General features: G+C 44.5%; 1 protein-coding gene across 3 annotated transcripts in view; it reads left to right on the top strand.

Annotated features, from left to right (window-relative positions):
* The first annotated feature begins 559 nt into the window (after window positions 1-559).
* ANKRD6 (ankyrin repeat domain 6) overlaps window positions 560-19,625 on the top strand; it is a 215,185-nt gene continuing 196,119 nt past the window's right edge. Inside the window, exon 1 of one of the 3 annotated variants that reach the window (XM_030928056.1) lies at window positions 560-790. The gene's annotated coding sequence lies outside the window, so the exon portion shown is untranslated. The remainder of the gene's footprint in view (window positions 791-19,625) is intronic. The other 2 variants (XM_030928053.1, XM_030928054.1) reach the window with 2 other exon arrangements.

Raw genomic sequence — 19,625 nt, 5'->3', positions numbered from 1 at the left:
AGTGACTGTGAATGACAATAGACAAAACCAGACTGAGATAACACTATGTAAAGTGTGATATGAATATGGGAGTCAGGCTCGCTCAATGCTTTTGCCGTTTCCATATGGGATGATTCCAACAAGCTACTTATAGTCAAGCTGTTAGAAATAAAGGCTTCCTTTCCCCTCTCCAGCTACCCCAATAAATCTGGGTCATTCATCATTGTTATTCAGTGCAAACTGAGCAGCCCCCATTAAGTGAGCTATGGTTATATTGAAATATCCACTTGGCCACGAAATGAGTGAAGGTGGGAGGTTCCTCCTGCTAATTCTCCTCACCTTCCAATACACTTCCTGGCAACCCACAAGCGGAAAACCTCACCCTACTGTAGGCCCCCCTTCTCCCACTCTTCAGACGGCGGCGGCCCCAGGCAGGAGCGGGCTGCAGACGGGGGCCAGCCCAGGGCCTCCAGGGTACCCCCTCTCTCTCGCGAGGGTCCCTGCCGTGCCCCGACTCGCCGCTGGGGGGCGCTGCGGCCCCGGCGTAGGAGCCGCCGGCGGGGCGGAGCGGGGCCGGCGGGACTGGGTGGAGGGCCCTGAGGCGGCGGGCGCGGCGGGCTCGGCCACAGGTAACCCGCAGGAGCCGAGAGCGCTGCCTGGCGCGCGGGCGGCTGGAGGCACGGCGCTAGGCGGCGCCGAGGCCCTGGGGCCGCCGGAGCCAGCGGGAGCCCGTCCCCGTCGTCGCCCCTCGCCCCCACCCTGTCGCCGGCCTCGGTCCCTGCGGCGCGGACGTCCGGCGCGGGAGAGAAAGGTATCAGGCGACTTCGCCGGCTCCCTGGGATCCCCGCTTACACCAGGGTGGGCGACTGAGGTCTGGGAGGACGCTGTCGGGGGAAGGGGGCGCTGCTCCCTCGGCACCCCAGGATCGCCGACTGCCCGCGGGGGAGACCCGGACACTGCGTCTCGCCCCCTGGTCTGCGGCCTTCGAAAACGCCCGGCGCGAGGCGTTACCCCCCGGGGCGCCTCCTTCTTCTCCTGGCCTCAGTTGCCTCCCTGGAATATGGAACTTCGGGCGAGGGAGGTGGAGAACTTTCTTCTGGGGCTCGTCCCTTGTTCTCCTGCTTGCTTGCAGTTTGAAGGAAGGGCGGTGGGGGCGGGGGTCCGAGTACCCCGCGGTCTGCGGCGCGGAGGAGGGTCGGTCCCGGGCCTGCGGCCGCCTCCGAGTGACCCCGTCCCTCCCCGCCCTGGACGACCGCACTGGGGTGTAGGCGCAGGAGGAGAGGGGCCGATATTCCTTAGGAGCCCCATCGGCGAAGCCTCAGCAAGTGGCATCTCCCGGGGTCCAGGGAGCCGACGTGCTGTCTGGTTTGGGTCCAGACATCAGCTCGCCCGAGCTTATCTTGGGCATTTAAGTGTGTTGCTTCCGGTAGATCTCGGGGACAGGAGGGGAAGTGCAGCATTATTTGTGACCCGAAAGGGACACGAATGCCTCAAAGGTGGTCAAGAATGTTTCCCCCGCGAGGTAGCATGAGATGGGTCACGTGGTAGTAAAGAGCCACTTTGGGCCCGTGAGACAGAGTTCTGACTCCACCACTTGTTAGGTGTGTGACTTTGGAAAAACCACTACTGTAAACCTTAGTTTTTAGAACTCTAAACTGCAGGTATTGTACATAACCTCGTAGTGTTGTGTTCATGCAGTGAAGTGATGCAAATGAAGTGCTTGGCATTGTACTCTTGTGTGTTGGACACCTTGTTTTGCGAACCTGTTGGATGTTGAATTCATTCATGCTTAGGTTCTGTTAGGCCAGTGTAAGTGGAAAGAACTTGGGCAATGAAGACAAACACAGCTGGGTCCAAAGTGGTCCCATCCGTCGTGTACTGATTGGGGGTTACTCATCCCCAAAACACCAATAGCAACCTTGGCAGGGTTTTTGTTGTTGTTGTTTTGAGACACAGTTTCCCTCTGTTGCTCAGGCTGTAAGCTTTGACCTCCTTAGCTCAAGCGATCCTCCCACCTCAGCCTGGGACTACCACACCTGGCTAATTTTGAATTTTTTTATTTTACTAGAGACAGAGTCTCACTGTGTTGCCCAAGCTAGTCTCGAACTCCTCCTGTCTCAGCCTCCCAAAGTGTTGGGATTACAGGTGTGAGCCACCATACTGGTCTGCAGCCTTGTTCTTGAGTGTAGTAGGTGTGTCTATACCGATGCATGTTACACTTTGTCATCTTTGGTATTTGTTTAGCATATGGTAACAAAAAATCTTTTAAAAATTAGGGATACAAATTAAAGCTGGGGAGCATTTTCTGCCCTCTGGGTCATACTGGAGATGAGGGAAGGGTAGAAAAGGGATGAAGAGGAATTAAAGAGACGAGAAAACAACTAGTCGCAGCGTTGGGAGGTATAAACCAATGGTAATTTTTAAAAATGCGAATTTGTGGCTGGGCGCGGTGGCTCACGCCTGTAATCCCAGCTCTCAGGGAGGCAGAGGTGGGAGGATAGCTTGAGCCCAGGAGTTCGAGACCTGCCTGGGTAATACAGCGAGACCCCGTTCTCCACAAAAAGGAAAAAAAAAAAAATGCGAATTTGTTAACTCCTTGTTTTTTCATGGTGGCACCGACAATTAATCTTAGTCTCCCATTTAAACTCATCAGCCTCCCCAAAGCCTTTCCAGATAAGCATATGCTCTGTGTAAAAGCAGACTGCCTGCGATCCAACTCAGCTTACAGACAAGGCACACTTCCAACTCCCAAGGCCTCTTTCTTGTATAGAGATACTGGTGCTGCCACTGTGAAATACATTATACACTCAGACAGTATAAACCTTAGAATGCAATGTAAAGAATAACAATAGATCACACTGAAGCATGTGTCACCCGGCTGAAGAACTAGAACATCCCCAGGACCCTGGAGCCCCTGAATACCCCTCTCCATGGCCATCCACTTACTTCTCACCTCCCACCCAGGGAACCGCTATTCTGGATGTTGTGTTAATTTTTTCCCTTGCTTATATGAAAAACCCTGAGGAAAGGAAGTTTCCCAACAAGCATTTCCACAATAACCTGGATTATTCTTTTTTTTTTCTTTTTTTCTCAATGAGCATTATTATTGAACTTAAAAGCAGGCTATTGAGGGTAAGATACAAACCACAAAAAAGCCGAAAGTCTTAAAGTGGGGGGATCTTTGAGTCTCTGTCTTTTTCCAGGTTTCTCCTGTCTCCCTGGCACGGCTCCCGAGGTTGTGTTCTGTCTGTGTAGGGGAGACCCAGTCTCTTCCAACATAGCTTGGAGGCTGTAATTTTAAAAGCTTTGCTTGAGTCCCTAAGAAGTGGGAAAACAGTAATTTGGGTGCATGTGTTTTAGAAGTTTTTTTAAAAATGCAAATTATCCAGAAGGCATTGTGTGGGATTTGAAGGATTAAGCTAAGAGTGACCTTTAAAAATGGTTTTAACAACCCCAATTCCTCTTTTCCTGGTTGGTATGTTTGTGTTATGGTCTTTAAGTGATTTCTTCAAGGTCACATGGCTTTCCTTGGTGAATCTTACACTATTCTATTACTTCTTGGTTAAGGCAAAGATTCTGAAACTTGGTTTCATGGAGCCCTTAGTGTCTGAGTAATTTTTTCACAATTCCCCTAGGCTTTAGTAGTTAGTAATTTTTTCATAATTCCCTTAGGCTTCAGTAGTTAGTAGTTAGGTTCAAACAACTGAATATTTACTTAGAAGTTGTTTGAAAAAATAACATACATAAAGTGAGAGAAAAAAATATTTTATGTCCTTTAAAGTCACAATTACTAACCGGATGTGTATGTGTATATTCATCTCAAACCTTGGGATCGTGTTGGACACTGCCACTGTCATTTCCTGTTTCACATTAATATTTCCGCTGCATTTGGCTTTTATCACAGCAACCACAGAAAACCCAGCTTTGCAAAGATGTATTGTCGTGGATAGGAATGTAACATGATCTGCTGTTGAAACTGCAAACTACCTCGAGTTAGTAGGTTCAGCAATGTCCAGACATGTTCGGTATACTGTTTTCCATGGAAATTTTCAAATTTTCTGCATTGCCTGTTTGAATTTGCTATAGTTGCACAACACCCAGTCAGGGGGTCCAAAATAGTAAACTTTGAAAACATTATGCTAGGTGAAATAAGTTAGTCACCGAAGGGACAATATTATATGATTCCGCTTATATCAGGTGCCTAGAGTAGTCATACACATGGAAACAGAAAGTAGTTCCATGGTGGTTACCAGGGGCTAGGGGGAGGACAGAATAGGGAATTCATGTGCTATTTTTGCAACTTCTATGTGAGATTAATATTATTTCAAAATAAAGTTTTTAAAAGTTTTTAAAAAACAAGTTCTGTTGATGGTGCCCCACTGTGGGACTGTACCAAGGCACTGAGGTTAGGGACAGCAGCAGAGAAAAACTTAGGGGTGACATTACCTCTGTTTCTCGGCTCTTCCTCATCCCGTCAAGGGGGAAGAGATGGAAGAAATAGCTATGTTCTCTCTTTTTTATAGGGAAGTGTCTGCATTATTTACTAGTGGTTTCCTTTATAAACCTGAGGATCAGCTATTAAATTTCCCACTAAAACAAGAATTTTTAACCTGGGGTTCAGTGGTGGGCTACAGATACTCTAAGATCTCCCGAAATTATGTATAAGTATTTAAGTGAATGCTCTTATGTATGTTTGAGGGGGAAGAAGTTCCATAGCTTTCATCATATTCTCAAATGGTTTCCTAAGTCAAAAAAGGTTAGTAAGCACTATAAGGAAATATTTACAGAACCCTACCCACACCCACCCCATAAAAGACCCCTTTATTTGGATGTCTTATCCCGTTTCAGTTCTCTCTTATATCTTTCCCCCACCAGTTACAAGAGGCTTTCTTTCTGCTCAGACCTCAGATAAGCCTGACCAGTTCTTTTTCCTCAGAGCCCCCAGATATTCATCTGGATCCTGAAAACTCCACGACTAATTCCTCAAGAGCCACAGGAAGGCCAGGAATGAACATCTTGGAGTTCTGTATAGGGCAGATGTGACACTGAAGTCTCACAACTGCCACATCTCTCTCTGCCCTCCTTAGGGTCCAGAAAAACATGAAGTAAATGATAACACATGAGGTACACAGCTATGGAAAAACTCATGAAGATGGTACTGAATGACTGAAGTCCAGTACATTCTGCCTTGGGGGAGGCAAATTTAATTTTAAGAATGTCTTCTGGTTTACACTTTATGTTCCAAATGTATTCTAAATATAGCATATAATACATCCTACCTTGTTTCATATGCTGTGATATAGGTGAGCTATAGCATTTACACTGTGTTAGAAAAGATGTTAAATATCAGAATTTACTTAATAAATAGGTCTCTACTCATTCAGACTGGTTTCATTTTATTTTATTTTTGAGGCAAGGTCTCACTGTCACTCAGGCTAGAGTGCAGTGGTGGAATTTTGACTCACTGCAACCTCTGCCTCCTGGGTTCAAGCCATCATCTCACCTCAGCCTCCTAAGTAGCTGGGACTACAGGCACATAACACCATGCCCTGCTAATTTTTGTATTTTTGGTAGAGACAGGGTTTCACCTTGTTGCCCAGGCTTACACTGGTTTTAAACTCAGATGAATGGGGTAGGTAAGTGGCAAAAATGATAACCTGCAAGCTCTTCTTACACATATGATTCCTCAATATTTGCTTTTATCTTAGAAATACTTCAATAAATCATGATTTGAGTCTTTCACCAATACAGGTATATTCTGGTAAGGTAGGCTAACTGCTGTAACAAACATTTCCAAACCTCAGTGGTTTAATCTAGCTCACACAAGTCCAAATCAGTTATTCATGTTGGGCAGCTCTCCTGGGTAGCTGTCCTTCAGGTGACTCAGGGATCAAGGTTCCTTCCTTCTTGTGATGCCACCATCTTCATGTGGTCTCCAGAGTCACTGCAAGCGGGAAAGGAGTATGGCAAAAGGAAATCGTGTTGACTGCCTTCACCAGCAAGTGAAACACATCACTTCTGCTTACCTTCTATTGGCAAAACCAGTCACATGGCCCCACCTAGATTCAAGGAAGCTAGGAAATACAGTCCCTGGCTGGGCAACTGTTTCTTAGCAAAAATAATTTACTTTGGGAAAAGAATAGAACTATTTGGTGGATGAGTAGCCATTTTTTTTTTGTACAATAAGGTGCTAGTCTTTTTACTGGTCAATTAAGTGTGACTGCCTTTATGTAATTTATTTCTCACTTTTTTTTTTTTAGACGAAGTCTCGCTCAGTTGCCTAGGCTGGATGGAGTGCAATGGTGCGATCTCGGCTCACTGCAACCTCCACCACCCAGGTTCAAGTGGTTCTCCTGCCTCAGCCTCCTCAGTAGCTGGGATTACAGGTGCCCACCACCGTGCCTGGCTAATTTTTGTATTTTTAGTAGAGTCGGGGTTTTGCCATGTTGACCAGGCTGGTTTCGAACTCCTGACCTCAGGTGATCTGCCCACCTCAGCCTCCTAAAGTGCTGGGTTTACAGGCGTGAGCCATTGCGCCTGTCCCTATTTCTCACTTTCTAAACATATATGTGTATGTGTATATATATGTATGTGTTTATATATATATACACACACTATATAAATAAAATGTTATGTCTTCATAGTGGAGGGTGTGGAGGAGACTTCCATACAGGAAACAAATGTATCATAATTGCCATGAGAGCAAATAAAAATGCCATTAAGCCATCTAGGTTCAGATATTTATTAGGGAATGAAGCATATTTAATTTACTCAGAATCATCCAACCATGTAAAGAATTGTACATTTGAGAAAGATGGAGCAGAGAAAGATTAGCAAAGGACAAGAATATGCATGTCTTAATGGCTTCGTTAATGTTGTCATAAGAGTTTAAAACTACTTTAGGCTGCCGGCAATAGGCTAGGTATGAAACTTATTTCCCCTTCCAAAAAAAAAGTTTTTGCCATGGAATGTGTTACATAATCACAAAGTGTATGTGTCACTTTTACTTATTTGCTCTTAAGGGAAAGTAAAGTTGTAAAATTTGGATCTGTTTGTCTTATTTGTCTGAAGTAAATTTGTGCCCAAGAGGGTGCACAGCATCAAATGGTAGACATTAAAGGATTGCAAGATCATGTGAAAGATCCCAAGACCCAGTCAGAGTCATGGAGAAACTTCAGTAATGTGCACTGATTCTAGTAATGCTTCAGCATCATTTATCCATTACTAGTTGACATTGGGCTGTTCTACCTAAGGAAAAGGCCCAATTAATTAAATTTTACCATCTTTTAAATCCTAATTTTCTTTTTTTTCTTTTTCCAAGACAGGGTCTCCTTCTGTCACCCAGGCGCGAGTGCAGTAGTGCGATATCCGCTCACTGCAAACTCCGCCTCCTGGGTTCAAGCAATTCTTGTGCCTCGGCCTCCTGAGTAGCTGGGATTACAGGTGCGCCACCACAATCGGTTAATTTTTGTATTTTTAGTAGAGACGGGGTTTTACCTTGTTAGCTAGGCTGGTCTTGAACTCCTGACCTCAAGTGATCTGCCCACCTTGACCTCCCAAAGTGCTGGGATTACAGGCCTAAGCCACCACAACTGGCCTTAAATCCTAATTTTAAAATAAAGTTTCCTGTTTCATGGTGCTCATATTGGTGTAGTGAAGGAAAAAATGTTTTTTCCTCTACTCTTGTGAGTTCTCAGCTGGGACCCCTGTAACAAAACATAGATTAACAAGAGAAAAACAAATGGAAGTTTATTAACATGTATATTTCATATATACATGGGAGAAAACTCGAGAAAGAGTAATTCTCAGAAAGATTTCTTACAGCTCTGGCTTATATAGCATCTTCAACAAAGAACAGTATACTTTTAGAGAAGTGACAAGACAAAGGAAAAAGACCTTGAGTCTTTAGTGATGGCGAGTTGTAGGAAGGCAAATATATGGGGAACTAATGGCAGATAAAGGCTAGTTAGTGCAGTTTGTTATATAGATGCCTCTGGTGCCATCTCCAGGCTGATAAGGACCTAAAGCTGTCTTCTGTGACGAACCTTTATCCTTCCTGGTGGAAAAGGGAGAAGGGACACCTTTGTTAATTTATGTCTTGCTTTTAGGCAAAAGGGGAAGGCAAAGAGCTTTTCTTTTATCCACTTGTCAGTTGCCTTCAGCTCAAAGTGGCATATTAATATGCCCAAGTGGCATATTATGGAGTAGCATATCCTGATACTTTTCATTGGAATTAAAGATGCATTAGCTGGGTGTGGCAGTGAGCACCTGTAGTCCCAGCTATTTGGGAGAGGCTGAGGTGGGAGGATCGCTTGAGCCCAGGAGTTTGATGTTGCAGTGCAATATGATCATGCCTGTGCATAGCCACTGCACTCCAGCCTAGGCAACATAGCAAGACCCCATCTCGGGGAAAAAAAAAAAAAAAAAGATATGCTAGACCAAATATTGGCAAATTATAACCATGGTCTGAATCCAGCTTGACGCCTGTTTCATTCCTTTGCATGGTGTCTGTAGCTGCTTTCAACTGCAATGGCAGAGTTAAGTAGTTTCCACAGAGACTACCTGGCCCACAAAACCTGATATATTTTACTATCTGTTTCTTTACAGAAAAACATTTGTTGAGGATGCCTTCACTAGATAGAAAATTAGTATAACTCAGTTTGATAATAACTCTGTTCCTAGTTAGAACCTACTTAATCTCTGTGGCCCACTGTTATTTCACCTCTATAGTGGGGATAAATGACCTTGAATAAGTTACTGAATTTTTCTTTTTCTCTCTCTTTTTTTTTGAGACAGAGTCTCGCTGTGTCACCCAGGCTGGAGTGCAGTGGCGTGATCTTAGTTCGCTGCAACCTCTGCCTCCCGGGTTCAGGTGATTATCCTGCCTCAGCCTTCTGAGTAGCTGCGATTACAGGCGCCCGCCACCATGCCTGGCTAATGTTTTTGTATTTTTAGTAGAGACAGAGTTTTGCCATGTTGTCTAGGCTTGTCTGGACCTCCTGACCCCAAGTGATCTGCCCACCTTGGCCTCCCAAAGTGCTGAGATTACAGGCGTGAGCCACTGCACCCGGCCAAATTTATCTTCTTGTTAGCTATCTGTCTTCCAGTTAGCTTCCTTAGACCAATACTTCTCAAACTTATCATGTATATATCAACAAAAAAAGCCAAACTCTTGTAAAGTATTTAAAGAGGTTTATTCTGAGCTAACTATGAGTGACCATGGCCTTGGTTTTCTTTTCTTTCCTTTTTTTTTTGAGACAGAGTTTCACTCTTATTGCCCAGGCTGGAGTGCAATGGCATCATCTTGGCTCACTGTAACCTCTGCCTCCTGGATTCCAGCGATTCTCCTGCCTCAGCCTCCAGAGTAGCTGGGATTACAGGCATGCGTCACCACACCTGGCTAACTTTGTATTTTTAGTAGAGATGGGGTTTCACCATGTAGGTCAGGCTGGTCTCAAACTCCTGACCTCAGGTGATCTGCCCGCCTCGGCCTCCCAAAGTGTTGGGATTACAGGCACACGCTCCCATGCCCAGTTAATTTTTGTATTTTTAGTAGAGACGGGGTTTCGCCATGTTCCCTAGACTGGTCTCAAACTCCTGGGCTCAAGCAATCCACCTGCCTCGGCCTCCCAAAGTGCTGAGATTACAGGCCTGAGCCACTGCGCCCAGCCCGTCAGCTTGGTTTTATACATTTGGGGAGACATAGACACCAATCAGGCTGGGTGAGGTGGCTTATGCCTATAGTCGCAGCACTTTGGGAGGCTAAGGCAGTCAGATTGCTTGAGCCCGGGAGTTCACGACCAGCCTGTGCAACATGGTGAAAGCCCATCTATTTAAAAAAAAAAAAATTAGCCAGGCATGGCGGTGCATGTTTGTAGTCCCAGCTATTCAGGAGTCTGAGGTAAGAGGATCGCTTGAGCCTGGGAGCTCGAGACTCCAGTGAGCCAAGACTGGCACCACTGCACTCCAACAGAGTGTAAGACCCTGGGCAACAGAGCAAAACCCTGTCTAAAAAAAAAAAAAAAAAAAAAAACAAAAAAACAAAAGGCACCAATCAGTATCTGTGAGGTGTATTGGTTTGGTTCAAAGTTTTTCTCGTTGGCAATTGGTTGCAAAAGTTATTATCTAAAGACCTGGAATCAATAGACGGAAGTCCCTGGGTTAAGATAAGGGGTTGTGGAGGCCAAGGTTCTTCTTATGTAGGTGAAGTCTCACAGGTGGCCACCGGTAGAGACCATAGATGGCAAATGTTTTCTATTTAAACCTTTAAAAGATGTTGGACTCTCAGTTGATCTGTTCAGGATATGGAGGGACTAGAGGGGGTAAGATCTAGTTATGTTAATAGAGATTCTTTGCAGAAGCAATTTTCCCCCCACAAAAGATGGCTCTGTAGGGCCATTTCAAAATATGGCAAAGAAACATATTTTGGGATAAAATACTTTGATTTTCTTCTTTATCTGTCATGTGATACTAGAGTCAGATTGGAAATTGGTACCTTATTGCTACAAAGAATCTGTTTTGCAGTCTTAAGATCTCTGTTTTAATGTTAATGCTGGTCAGTGGTGCCTGAACTCCAAAAGGGAGAGGGTATAATGAAGCACGTCTGCTTTTCCCACCCCCACCTGTTTTTCAGGTTTCTTTGGAATCCCTTGGCCCAGGTGGGGGTGAGGGGGATCCATTCAGTTGGTTGGGGGAGCTTAGAATTTTATTTTTGGTTTAAATGTAAGAATAATCTGGGGAATATATTAAAATTTGGGAATTCTCAGCCTTACTCCATTGATTCTAATTCACTGGGTCTGGGGAGGCACACATTTAACAATCACCCCAGATTCTGATGAGGTGACCTGTGGTCCACACTTTATTTTATTTTTTGAGACAGGGTCTCACTCTATGACCCAGGCTGGAATGCAGAGGTGTGATCATGGCTCTGTAGCCTCGACCTCTCAGGTTCAAGCGATCCTCCCACTTCAGCCTCCCATCTCAGCCACCCGAGTAGCTGGGACTACAGGCGCATGCCACTACGCCTGCTAATTTTTGTATTTTTTGTAGAGATGAAATTTTGCCATGTTGCCGAGGCTGACACTCTTTAAATAATTTGAGTCCTTATGGCAACTTGTCTTTTGGTTCCTAAAAATAGTTTGTTTCATAGCTCTAGATAAAGTTCTTGTCTCAACCAGCATTGAAGCCTTGCCTATCTGGCAGGAGAGCTTGGAACCAAGAGGGGAATGCCCAGTGGCGTTAGTCATTAGCTTCTGAACAGAGCAGTAGGCTTGTCCTATAAATCAGATCACTCACTCTCTGAGGTTACCTATAGAGATCTCTGCAGCTTCGCTTCCAAATAGAAATGATAGAAAAAGTTGGCACTGGGGCTTTAGTGAATGTGAATGGTTTATATCGGAGCTCAGTTTGCCTCTTGATGCTAAGAGAGGACAAATTAAAGTTAAAATGAGCACTGTGGCCCTGGATTAGCCATCTTTTTAAAAAATCAAGGTAAAAGTTAATAAAAGAAAGAGCTTTGATAAGAGGAAGGACCTAAGTCCAGGCACTTTAAGAACAAACACTTGTTTGTTTATAATTTTCTGAATCTCCAGAGTATACTGTCCTGAGTTACATAATATCTATTGAATGGCTTGCTCACTGAAGCCTTTGTTTTCCTCCATTTGCTGTTCAAAAACTTAGGAGAGAGCTGCAGATTGGTAATGAATAACAGCAAAACCCCCTGGCACCTGTTGGATTTTTATACAAAACCAAAAAAGTTAAAACTTGAAGGAAGAATGACAGAACCTCACATCTCCAGTACCTGATATGATTGAAGTTAGGTTGCTACTGTTTAGAAGCACTGTTTTAAAACTGAGGTTTGATGCCTTAAAACATTTTTCATCTTTGCTACCCTGCTGAAATAAAATCTAAAAGTTTCATTGGGTGTAAGCCAGGGTATATTGTACTTTGAAATATAAACAAACATTTTATCATCCAATGACAGACTTATAACTAATTAGATATTTTCCTGTTGGGATATATCCAGGGAAACTGATTTCAAAAACTGTTTTTTTTTTTTTTTTTTTTTGAGACGGAGTCTCGCTCTGTCACCCAGGCTGGAGTGCTGTGGCCAGATCTCAGCTCACTGCAAGCTCCGCCTCCTGGGTTCACGCCATTCTCCTGTCTCAGCCTCCCGGGTAGCTGGGACTACAGGCGCCGCCACGTCGCCCGGCTAGTTTTTTGTAGTTTTTAGTAGAGACGGGGTTTCACCGTATTAGCCAGGATGGTCTCGATCTCCTGACCTCGTGATCCGCCCGACTCGGCCTCCCAAAGTGCTGGGATTACAGGCTTGAGCCACCGCGCCCGGCCTTCAAAAACTGTTAATAGGGACTTTAGAAATTCTATTTGAGGGCTGGGTGCGGTCGCTCATGCCTGTAATCCCAGCACTTTGGGAGGTTGAGGTGGGCGGATCACCTGATATCAGGAGTTTGAGACCAGCCTGGCCAACACTGTGAAAACCCATGTCTACTAAAAATAAAAAAATTAGGGAGGCCTGGTGGCGCACACCTGTAGTCGCAGCCACTTGGGAGGCTGAGGCAGGAGAGTCGCTTGAACCTGGGAGGCAGAGGTTACAGTGAACCAAGATCACACCATTGCACTCTAACATTAGTGAGAAGAGCGAAACTCCATGTCAAAAAAAAAAATCTATGTAAGACTATCAAAGGATTCCTTTACATAATGAGCTTCCCTAGTCCCTAAATATTTAATATATAGGATAGCTCATTTTATTGCACTTTGCAGATATGTGTTTTTCACAAATTGAAGGCTTGTGGCAATTCTGTGTTGAGCTTCTATCAATACCAGTTTTCCAACAACATGTGCTCTCTTCGTGTCTCTCTGTCGCGTTTTGGTAATTCTCACAATATTTCAGACTTTTTCATTATTATTATGAAAAATTGTTTTGGTGATCTGTGATTAGAGATCTTTCTTTCTTTTTTTTGTTTTTGAGATGGAGTCTTGCTCTGTTGCCCAGGCTGGAGTGCAGTGGCATGATCTCAGCTCACTGCAACCTCCGGCTCCCAGGTTCAAGTGACCTCCTGCATCAGCCCCCTAGTAGCTGGGATTACGGGAATGCACCACTATGCCCGGCTAACTTTTTTTTTTTCTTTTTTTTGACATGGAGTCTTGCTCTGTCACTAGGCTGGAGTGCAGTGATACGATCTCTGCTCACTGCAACCTCTGCCTCCTGAGTTCAAGCAATTCCCCTCCCTCAGCCTCCTGAGTAGCTGGGACTACAGGTGTGTACCACCATGCCCAGCTAATTTTTTATATTTTAGTAGAGACGGGGTTTCACCATGTTGGTCAGGATGATCTCGAACTCCTGACCTTGTGATCTGCCCGTCTCGGCCTCCCAAAGTGCTGGGATTACAGGCGTGAGCCACCGCACTCAGCTCAATTTTTGTATATTTAGTAGAGATGGGATTTTTCCATGTTGGCCAGGCTGGTCTCAAACTCCTGACCTCAGGTGATCCTCCTGCCTTGGCCTCCCAAAGTGCTAGGCACAGGCGTGAGCCACCATGCCTGGCTGATCAGAGATCTTCGATGTTATTATTGTAATCATTTTGGGACACCATGAATCATGCCCATATAAGAAGGAGATCTTAATTAATTAATAAGTGGCTGTTCCACTGACCAGTTGTTACCCATCTCTCTCCCTCTCTTTGGGCCTCCTATTCCCTAAGACACAGCAATATTAAAATTAGGTGAATTGGCCGGGCACAGTGGCTCATGCCTATAATCCCAGCACTTTGGGAAGCCGAAGCAGGCGAATCACCTGAGGTCAGAAGTTTGAGACCACCCTGACCAACATGGTGAAACTCCGTCTCTACTAAAAATACAAAGTTAGCTGGGTGTGGCAGTGCACGTCTGTAATCCCAGCCACTAGGGACGCTGAGGCAGGAGAATCACTTGAACCCGGGAGGCGGAGGTTGCAGTGAGCCAAGATTGTGTCGTTGTACTCCACCTAGGCAACAAGAGTGAAACTTTCTCTCTAAATAAATAATAAAAATAAAATTAGGTGAATTAATAATCCCACAATGGCCTCTAAGCATTCAAGTGAAAGGAAGAGTCTCACAACTTTCACTTTAAGTCAAGAGTTAGAATTAGTGAGGAAAGATGTCAAAAATCAAGATAGGATGAAAGCTAGAACTCTTGTACCAAAGGGCTAGCCAAGTTGTGAATGCAAAGGAAAAATTCTTGAAGGAAATTAAAAGTGCTACTCTGGGGCTGAGCACAGTGGCTTCCTTCTGTAATCCCAGCACGTTAGGAGGCTGAGACAGGAGGATTGCTTTAGACCAGGAGTTGAAGACCAGCCTGGCCAACTGATATGGTTTGGCTGTGTCCCCACCCAAATCTCATCTTGAACTGTAGCTCCCATAATCCCCATGTGTCATGGGGGGGACCTGGTGGGAGGTAATTTAATCATGGGGGCAGTTACCCTCATGCTCCTCTTGTGATAGTGAGTTCTCATGAGATCTGATGGTTTTATAAGGGACTTTTTCCCCTTTTGATTGGCTCGTCTCCTTGCTGCTGCCATGTGAAGAAGGAGGTGTTTGCTTCCCCTTCTGCCATGCTTGTTAGTTTCTGGAGGGCTCCCCAGCCCTGTGGAACTGTGAGGTAATTAAACCTCTTTCCTTTATAAACTACCGAGTCTTGGGTATTTCTTTATAGCAGCATGATAATTGACTAATATACCAACGTAGTGAAATCCTGTCTCTACAAAAAATTAAAAAATTAGCAGGGCATGGTGACATGCACCTGTAGTTCTAGCTACTCGGGAAGGCTGAGGTGGGAGGATCGCTTAAGTAAACCTGGGAGGTTGAGGCTGCAGTGAGCTATGATTGTGCTACTGTATTTCAGCCTAGGTGACAGAGTGAGACCCTGTCTCAAAAAAAAGGGAGGGGAGTTATTCCGCTATACACATGAGTGACAAGAAAGTGAAACAGCCTTGTTGCTATTGCTGATGTGGAGAAAGTTTGAGTGGTCTGGATAGATTAAACCAGCCACAACATTCCCTAAAGCCAAAGCCTAACCCAGAACAAGGCTCTGACTCCTGTCAGTTGTGTAAAGGCTGAGAGAGGTGGGAAGCTGCAGAAAAAAAAGTCTGAAGCCAGCAGAGATTGGTTCATGAGGTTTAAGAAAAGAAGCCGTCTCTGTAACATAAAAGTGCAAGGTAAAGCAGCCAGTGCTGATGCTGAAGCTACAGCAAGTTATCCATAAGCTCTAGCTAAGGTTGTTGATGAAGATGGCTACACTGAAGAATAGATTTTCAATGTGGATGAAACAGCCTTGTACTGGAAGGAGAGTCCATTTAGGACTTTTTCTTTCTTTCTTTTTTCTTTGAGATGGCGTTTCACTCTTGTTGCCTAGGCTGGAGTGCAATGGCATGATCTTGGCTCACTGCAACCCCTGCCTCCTGGCTCAAACGATTCTCCTGCTTCAGCCTCCTGAGTAGCTGGGATTATAGGGATGTGCCACCACACCCAGCTAATTTTTTTGTTTGTTTGTTTCAGTAGAGATGGGGTTTCTCCATGTTGGTTAGGCTGGTCTGGAACTCCCGACCTCAAGTGATCCGCCCGCCTTGGCCTCCCAAAGTGCTGGGATTACAGGCATGAGCCACTGTGCCCAGCCCCATTTAGGCCTTTCATAGCTAGAAAAGACAAGACAATGCTTGGCTTTAAATTCCAAGGATAGGCCGACTCTTGTTAGGGGCTAATGCAACTGATGACTTTAGTTGAAGCCAATTCTTATTTACCATTTGGAAAATCCTAGGACCTTTTAAGAATTATGCTACATTGGCCAGGTGTGGTGGCTCACACCTGTAATCCCAGCATTTTAGGACACCAAGGCAGGAAATTTTATTTATTTTTTTTTTTTTTGAGACGGAGTCTCGCTCTGTCACCCAGGCTGGAGTGCTGTGGCCGGATCTCAGCTCACTGCAAACTCCGCCTCCCGGGTTCACGCCATTCTCCTGCCTCAGCCTCCCAGGTAGCTGGGACTACAGGCGCCGCCACCTCGCCCGGCTAGTTTTTTGTGGTTTTTAGTAGAGACGGGGTTTCACCGTGTTAGCCAGGATGGTCTCGATCTCCTGACCTCGCGATCCGCCCGTCTCGGCCTCCCAAAGTGCTGGGATTACAGGCTTTAGCCACCGCGCCCAGCCCAGGAAAATTGCTTGAACCGAGGAGTTTGAGACTAGCCTGGGCAACATGATGAAACCCCATCTCTACAAAAAATAAAAAATTAGCCAGGTGTTGTGGTGTGTGCCTGTAGTCCCAGCTACTCAGGAGGCTGAGGTAGGAAGATCACCTGAGCCTGGAAGGTTGAGGCTGCAGTGAGCCATGACTGTGCCACTGCACTGCAGCCTGGGTGACAGTGAGACCTTGTAAAAAAAAAAAAAAAAAAGAATTATACTACATCTATTCTGCCTGTGCCCTATAAATGGAACAGCAAAGCCCAGATGACAGTACATCTATTTACAGGGTGGTTTACTGAATATTTTAAGCCCGCTGTTAAGACCTACCACTCAGAAAATAAGATTTCTTTCAAAATTACTGCTCATTGACAATGTACCTAGTCACCCAAGAGCTCTGATGGCATCGTACAAGGAGATTAATATTTTCATGCCTGCTAAGCACAACATCCATTCCTCAGCCCATGGATCAAGGAGTTAATTTCTCTTTTCAAGTCTTACTTAAGAAATACATTTTGTAAGGCTATAGTTGCCAAAGGAAGTGATTCCTCTGATGGATCTGGGCAAAGTAAATAGAAATCTTTTGGAAAGGATTCACCTTTGTAGATGCCATTAAGAACAGTCATGATTCATGAGAGGAGGTCAACATGAACAGGGTTCTGAAGAGGCTGATTCCAACCCTTGGGTCACTTTGAGGGATTCAAGACTTGGTGGAGGAAGGAAATGCAGATGTGGTGGAAATAGTAAGATAACTAGAATTAGCAGTGGAGCCTGAAGATGCAACTGAATTGCTGCAATCTCATGATAAAACTTGAAAGACTGAGGAGTTGCTTTTTATGGATGAACAAAGAAAGTGATTTCTTGAGGTGGACTTGTGAAGGTTGCAGATACCAGATGAAATTACTTTTTGTCAGACCCAAACAAACTAGAGCCAGGAGAGCATGAAGGGGAAGGCTCATGACTGTCTCAAGGACTTTCCAAAATAACCCCGCAAATAATTCTTTCTTTAGAATTGCAGCAATTCAGACAAGATGCCCTCAAAAGGATACCTGCCCAGTAACGGCACTTTCACCAATGAACCTGCGCCATCTCTGAGTCCCTGAAACCAATGAGCTCTGTTTTCAAGCAGCTTATGTGAACCTCTCATTCTGCCAATAGAAGCTTCCTTTTGCCCTCCCCTCTTCAGATGCATATGTGGCTTACCATTGTGCATCTCGGTTTATAATCCTTTTTTCTAACTCCTGAAGAAATTTAACGTATTTGGAGATATTTTTTGGTTGAAAGAATCTATCCCGGGTGAAGATGCTGTAAATATTGTTGAAATGATGACAGAGAATTTAGAATATTACATAAAATTAGTTGATAAAACAACAACTGGGTTGGAGAGGATTGACTCTGATTTTGAAAGGAGTTCTGTGGATAAAATGCTGTCAAACAGCTATTGCATGCGACAGAGAAATCTCAAAGGAAGAATCAGGCTGGGCGTGGTGGCTCACGCCTGTAATCTCCGCACTCTGGGAGGCCGAGGTGGGAGGATCACCTGGAGTCAGAAGATCCAAACCAGCCTGGCCAACATGGTGCAACCTCATCTCTACTAAAAATACAAAAATTAGCCCGGTGTGGTGGTGGGCACCTGTAATCTCAGCTACTCAGGAGGCTGAGGCAGGAGAATCACTTGAACCCAGGAGGTGGAGGTTGTGGTGAGCTGGGATCGCGCCACTGCACTCCAGCCTGGCAACAGAGTGAGACTCCGTCTCAAAAAGGAAAAATCGGTGGATTCAGAAACTTCATTGTTACCTTATTTTATGAAATTGCAACAGCCACCCCAACATTCAGCAGCGATCACCCTAGTCAGTCATTAGCCACCAGGCTTGAGATAAGACCCTCCGCTAGCAAAAACATTATGACCTGCTGAAGGTTCAGATGATCATCAGCAGTTTTAGCAATAAAGTATTTTTATTTTTGTTTATATATTTTTCAGATGGAGTCTCACTTTGTTGCCCAGGCTGGAGGCAGTGGTGTGGTCATAGCTCAGTGCCACCTTGAATTCCTGGGCTAAAGCAATCCTCCTGCCTCAGCCTCCCAGGTACCCAGGACTACAAGTCTGCGCCACTGCACCTGGCTAATTAAAAAAAAAAATTTTTTTTTTTTTTATTTGTATAGATGGGGTCTCACCAACTTGCCTAGGCTAGTTTCGATCTCCTGGGCTCCTGCTTTGGCCTCCCAGAGTGCTGGGGTTACAGGTGTGAGCCACTGCACCTGGCCAATAAAGTATTTTTAAATAAGGCATGCGTGTTGTTGCTTTTAGACATAATACTATGGTGTACCGAACAGACTACAATATAATGTAAACATAATTGTTATATGTACTGGGAAACCAAAAAAATTGTGTGACTCATTTTATTGTGATACTTGCTTTATTATGGTAGTCTGTAACCAGACCCACAATATCTCCAAGGTATGCCTGTATAATTCAAATTACTAAAATTCAGCCAGGTGCCGTGGCTCACGCCTATAATCCTAGCACTTTGGGAGGTCAAGGTAGGTGGATTACTTGAGCCCAGGAATTCAAGAGCAGCCTGGGCAACATGGTGAAACCCCATCTCTACAAAAAATTCAAAAAGTTAGTGGGGCATGGTGGCATGTGCCTGTGGTCCCAGCTACTCAGAAGGCTGAGATGGGAGGTTTACTTGAGTCTGGGAGGTGAAGATTGCAGTGAGCTGAGATCACACCACTGCACTGCAGCCTGGGTGACAGAGTGAGACCCTGTCTCAAAAATAAAATGAAATAAAATTCAAAGTACATCCTCTTTTTAGGAGTTCATCCTTGTAGGAAAGGTAGAAATACCTTTGTGGACTGCATTCTCTAAAGTTTGCAAAATAAACAGCCATCTTCTATTATTAAAATGGTAGCTCTGTATCATTTCTTTCTCCCCTCCAAAATGTGTAATAGGTCTAATTTCTCTCTAGAAAACATAATTTCTTTCCATTTTATTACTAAATCCTGGAGAAAAGGAGGCCATTTTGAAGAAAACAGAGCTTGCAGCTTTAAAAACTAATTGTTATTTTGATATACCAAAACCCAGTTTTGCCTTTATGCTCAGTGCATTTCTGTCATTGTACATCCTAAAATGACTAATTTATATTCTTCCCTTAATACTTAAAGAGTAGAAAACCCTAACACTGTACTTATAATTGACTGGTTGTGTTAAAAGTGACCATGTTTTTGTGCATCTAAAAATAGAACATAAAATATTGTATCTGATTTTGCTCCAGGACTTCTGTGGTTTCTTATTACAACCCCCTCTGCTACTCTTTTGAAATTCCTTTAATGTCAGGGACATTTACTTTAAGAGTAAGATAATAAATCTTAAGAGACTTTTAGGCTGGGCACAGTGGCTTACACCTCTAATCCCAGC

This window comes from Rhinopithecus roxellana, chromosome 4, assembly GCF_007565055.1.
Source record: "Rhinopithecus roxellana isolate Shanxi Qingling chromosome 4, ASM756505v1, whole genome shotgun sequence".
Lineage (NCBI taxonomy): Eukaryota > Metazoa > Chordata > Mammalia > Primates > Cercopithecidae > Rhinopithecus > Rhinopithecus roxellana.
Note: the sequence above shows the minus strand (reverse complement) of the source record. Positions and strands in the feature narration are given on the sequence as shown.